Source organism: Marmota flaviventris, chromosome X (assembly GCF_047511675.1).
Source record: "Marmota flaviventris isolate mMarFla1 chromosome X, mMarFla1.hap1, whole genome shotgun sequence".
Lineage (NCBI taxonomy): Eukaryota > Metazoa > Chordata > Mammalia > Rodentia > Sciuridae > Marmota > Marmota flaviventris.
This window is the reverse complement of record NC_092518.1, coordinates 21,398,436-21,404,253: the sequence shown is the minus strand read 5'-3', so window position 1 is coordinate 21,404,253 and position 5,818 is coordinate 21,398,436. Positions and strand designations below refer to the sequence as shown.

The following is a 5,818-nucleotide window of genomic DNA, read 5'->3' as shown; positions in this document are numbered from 1 at the left end:
ATCCTGTGAGATTTCAAAAAAAAAAAAAAAAACAACAACAAAAAACAAAGAAAATTGAAAGAGCAGTATATAAACAATATCATATGGGTTAAGTTTAATTTAGTTTTTACCAAATTTATCAAATTATTCAATATTACTAATATATGTATTCAGAAAATGTGGATAACACCAAGTTATTTATTCTAAGGGGGTGAATTATATGGTTAGGAAGTTACCTACCCACCTTTTCTTCTCATTTCCTTTTCTATAATACACACACACACACAAATTGTGTTTGGTATATGTATGGTCAAGGGTCAGCATTCAAGGAAGAAAAACACTGTTTATCTAACTTTATTTCTTAAGCGCAAACATATTTCTGAAATTTTTGGGTCAAATGAAGAACTTAAATTTAATCAGCATTAAATTACTAAATATTTTAAATTGGCAATTTCTATAGTATCAGAAATGAGAAGGTAGATACCAGAATTAGGAAATTTTAGAGGTGAACTAAAATGGAAGAAAGAGAGGCGTAACCAATTTACTTATATATTCACATAAGGATCATGAGTAAAGAGAGCATAAAAGAAGCAGGAGGAGGAAAGAGAAAGGAAAGAGGAAGGAAATAATAAAAATGTTTCTTAGTATATCCTACAGAAAACAGAACCGACAAAAGGTAAATCTATATTTAAACTAAATTCTGAAGTCCACTGAGGTGGCATCTAGCTTGAGGGGGGATGAATCCCTCAGGATGACAAGCACTGCATTCAGTCTTGGCTTTCTTCTTCCTCAGATGTATCTGAGGTGCTGGAAGACTCAAGTAAGTCTGCACTCATGCCCTGAAGGCCAGGACCTCCCCAGTGCTGGTAATGATTTCTCTGTGTAAGGTGACTTGTGAGCAACCAAAGCTTGTGACTGTCAAACATGTCAGGATTGTACAAGTTATCTATATCTCTTTTCTGCTTGTTCTGCTTAAGCACATTCTTTAACCCAGTAAGCTCAGTGGAGGCTGCAGCTGTGGGTGCCCAGATCTTGGCATCGTGGTCCAGGCCACAAGTTGCCATCACAGGTAGGTGAGGATGGGCTTCAAGATAATTGACCGTACCTTTCTTGTCTCCCACCATGAACTGAATGATCTGGCAAGATGTTTTCTCCCAGAGAAAGATGTGTCCACAATCACTACCGCTCATCACAAACTCACTTCTGGGGCCATAGAAATTGACACCTTTCACTGTGGCATCATTTCTGTGGCCCTTATATCTCTTAACATAGTGAGCTCCATCACTGTCAGAGGAGTTGAAGAGGTAAATATCTTCATCACTGTAGCTGGCTAGGAGCTCTGTGCCATCATGGTTGTACACAAGACTGGTGATACTTGTTTTGAAATCACAGGTGAGCATGTGATGAGGAACGAATTTCTTAAGTACTCCATTGTTCTCATTCTCATCAATTTTTCTTTGGTCATAAATCCTTACAAACTGATCTCGTCCACCCACTGCAAACTGGTAGGTATTGCTGGGATTCACAGAGATTGAATATAGTCCCACTTTCTTCTCCTTCTCTTTTGTTACCACCACTTTTGAAGCTGGCTGCCCTTGTCTGAGATCAATGGTATAAACAATGGCATCTTCACCTGAACTTAAGAACTTAAAAGGGGAGTCTGGCTCCAGGGCCAACTTGTGACAAGCTCCCTTATGTTTGGCCACACACTTACTGTTCTTCCCACATGTTGGAGCCAATAGTTCTGCCACCCGTACCTGGCCATCACGGGAACACGTAGCGAGGATGGAATCACCACAATTAGGAAGGAAATTAGCCTGGAAGACATTACTTTTGTGGCCACTCTCAAAGTCCAGTACTGGCCGCTTCCCTATCCAATCCCACACGATCACCCGTAGGTCATCACTACCAGTAGCCAACCAGGTGCCACGTTGATTAAAATGCACAGTGTTCACACAACTTAAATGGCCCTCAAGGCCATATTGGAAGCTGAAACGCTGCACAAAGATTCTTGACCCACAGGCCTCACATATAAAACGAGCACTGGAACCCAGCTGCCGCTCCCTGAGTGCAGTAAGGACTTGCCAGTGAGGTCGCGGGAGGGCAGATGTCTCTGAAGTCACCCATTGCTCCAGGGCCTGATCCTCATCCTCATGGTTGTTCTCCCGGTACTGCGCACATACCTGAAGCTGTTGTCGTTCTTCATCTTCCTCCTCGGTCTCCTCCTCTTCCTCTAGGTGGTGATGGTACAGGCTTTCCTCACTGCTGACAAAATGGTGAAAGTCCTCCTCAGTGTGAAAATCGACAGTGTCGCTTGAACTTTCTGGGTCTGCTCCTTCACCTGTGCGGACATGGGTAAGGACATCGCCATCTCCAGTCAATTCCGCCATCAATTTTGGGGCCTCCTTTTCGACCTCTGAACAGGTATCTCTCCCCGCCTCTGAGCCAGACATCTCCTCAGAGATACCAAACGGGCTTCTATTTTCTAAGTTTGGTGAGGCAGTTGGGCGGCTCTTGGGATCAGATATTTTGAAGGATGTTTCTAGTGGTTGGCTGGAATGAGGAAAAGCGGACTGCTAGGGCATAAGGGAAGGAGGCAGGAAACCCTAAACGGAACGGAAAGCCTAGCGGCAACAAAATTCCAACCGCTAGGCTGAAGGAAAACCGGAAATATCTGCCTGAGGCAGTTACAGGATGGTGGCCGATGAAGTTCAGAAGGCTTTGTACCTTATAATCTCTCGCGGTATCTTTTCTTCCAGGCCCACAAGGTGGTAGCCGGCAACCTGTTATTTTCTACTCAGCTGCAGAACTATCAGCGAAAGTGATCTTCCTTAAGCAAAAATGTTTGCCTGAGCGTGTCATTGCTTGCGTTTGAAGATCATGTGCTGTGTGAAATGAAGATAAAGGGAAGGACTGAAAAAGGTTAGCTAAATGCCACATGGCTAGTGACTTCCTTACATAAAAGAAATATTTTAAGAACTAGGCAGTGGCGCAAGCTTTTAATCCCCGGGGCTCGGGCAGCTGAGGCAGGAGGATCTCAAGTTCAAAGCCGGCCTCTGCAATTTATCAAGATCCTGGTTCAAAATGAAGATAAGAAGAGCTGGAGGTCATAGCTCAGTGGTTGGTCGCCCTTAGATTCAATCCCCTGGTACCAAAGAGGCAGGGGAATATCTTAAACAATTCAAAAATTCAAATAGCTTGAGGGAAACCTCGAAGACTTAACTGCCAGAATTGATATATGACTATCAAATAAAATACAGGATGCCCAGTTAATTGCATTTCAGGTAAATAATAAATGCTTTTCTTCTAGTATCAGTAGATGTGAAATATCACAATAGACATACTTCCTCTAAAATTTTATTCATTATTTATCTGAAATTGAAATTACACTTGGTGCCCAGAATTTTTTATTAAATCTGACAGTTTCCCTTTGTGAGAAATTTACTCCCTCACTGTAATCAAGGCTGAAATAAGCTGGTCTCTAGAGAGAGAGAGATATACACACACACACATGCACACACACACAATACCTTTATTTTTTTGATTTATTTTTATGTGATGCTGAGAGTTGAACCCAGTGCTTCACATGTGCCAGGCGAGTACTCTACCACTGAGCCACAACCGCAGCCCTCAGCTGGTCAATTTAAAGTGGACATTGAAATGAATGACTATTTTAACAATTTAATATATAAGTATGCCCTTTTTTTCTTTTTTGATCAGAGACTCCATATATTTATTTGGAGTTAAATCAATCAAAGATAATTAGGGAATGCCAACTTAATTTTATGAAAAAAATTCTGTGATGTTATAGTGCTACCTAAATATGGGCTGTATCTCTTAAAATATCTTAGAGACTTCTTTGGGGCCCTTTAGGAAAACAGTTTTGGGGAGGCAGCTAATTGGCATTGCTGCATTGACTTCAGAGCTTCTCTGAATTATCTAATGTGATGTGAGTACATTTTCTAAGGCCTACAGTAAACTGCTGACTAAGAATGCCAGAATGAGGAAAATAAGGTTTTCCTTAAAGTAATTGCAAGATAAAATGCAAAATTTATTAAATATATAGTGTAAAGTCTTGTGAAGAAAAAAGATGGCTTCAAGGCTAATATTAATGGAAAGATACATGAAAGAATATTCATGGCAACTTGTAAAGAATTGCACAGTAGCCTGAGAACTACGTGAAAGCCCAACATGAGTAATGTGGATAAATGAATTAGCATATATTCCTATAATTAATAATGTGCAGAAGTGAGAATGATTGTTTTAAATTTGAATACATCAACATGGATGAATCTTAAAAACACAATGATGAGTGATAACACAATGACAGGATAGTCTATAATTTTATTTTTATTTAAGTCTGTAAGGTTTTCTTATGAAATAAAACTATTTGAACAGGCAAGGAAATAATTGACTCACAATTTAGAATAATCCTTATAGGGGAGGAAGAGTTTGAAATCTAGAAAAGAAACTTCAAAAATTCTTGGTAATATTTATACCTTCCTATAATGTATTGTTATTTTATTATCTGTTGCAAGGCATATACATTTATATTCTCTTTATATGTATTATATATTGCACAATAGTTTTTAAAAATAGATATTGTTCATTAACACAGGGTTCTGCTCAGCTGTGGATCACAAAAACTAGGAAACTTAGTGTATCAAGTTCTAATATGCTTATAGTGATAATGTGCAGCAGAGGAAACCTTATTAATTGGCTTTGAATATGTCTTATCACATTGCAAATTCAGTTTCAGTGTGTTAGAGGATGAATCAGATACTATGGTATCAATATACCTTTTAAAAGCTTGTGCATGAAACAAGCTTTGACTATGAATTGGCTATTCATTGAAATTTGGCTTTATATCTAACTGAGCAATATGGTGTATTTCCATTCCCACTGAGTCATTCATTCATTCACCACACAATTTATTTAGGGCTTCTATGTGTCATGTACTTTTTAAAATATTGATAATACAGTGTTGAGTGAAAGCATCACCCCGAACACTCATGGAATATATAACATAGTGGAGAGAAGAGATAATAGACAAATTAATAGACTAGATTAAGCAGATATAATATTATGGAGAAAAATAGGTGGATATAGGGTATAGGTTGTTATTTTAGGCAGTACACTTAGGGAAAGTCTGCTCTGTAGTGTAACATTTAAGTAGTGGGCTAAGTTAAAAGAGCTGGATCATCAAATATCTAAGACAAGAGTATTCCCTATAAAGTGGCATTGAGTGCAAAATTTTTGAAATAGTAGTATAATATGAGTGTTGGTAGGACTTCAGAGAGGCTGCATTGCAGCATTCCAAGTAAGCACTGTGGAGAGTGGCAGGCAATGGGATTAGAAAAAGCCACAGCCAACTAAACAGAGTCTTGTTGGTTATCGTAGGAATTTGGAATTTATTTTATTCTAAGCATGCTAGGAAACCTTTGGAATGCATTGCAGCATTCCAAGTAAGCACTGTGGAGAGTGGCAGGCAATGGGATTAGAAAAAGCCACAGCCAACTAAACAGAGTCTTGTTGGTTATCGTAGGAATTTGGAATTTATTTTATTCTAAGCATGCTAGGAAACCTTTGGAAGCCTGTGAACAGGGGAATGCATTATGTGCCTTACATTTTAAAAGGATGACAGTGGTTGCTGTTTGGAGAATAGCATGGGGTGGGAAGAGAGTGCAGGAGTACTAAACTATTGCTCTAACTCAAATGAGAAAGAGTTTAAATTTGGTTTGAAATGGTGCAGGTGGTGAAAATTAGTTTTGGAATATATTTTGAAAGTGGAAACAATAGCATTTGCTGATGGGTTGAATATGAGTTTCAGGTGAATTAG

At 39.0% G+C, this 5,818-nt stretch overlaps 1 pseudogene; it reads right to left on the bottom strand.

Annotated features, from left to right (window-relative positions):
* Positions 1 to 746: 746 nt before the first annotated feature.
* On the bottom strand, positions 747 to 2,432 carry LOC114085944 (DDB1- and CUL4-associated factor 8 pseudogene; annotated as a pseudogene).
* Positions 2,433 to 5,818: the final 3,386 nt, after the last annotated feature.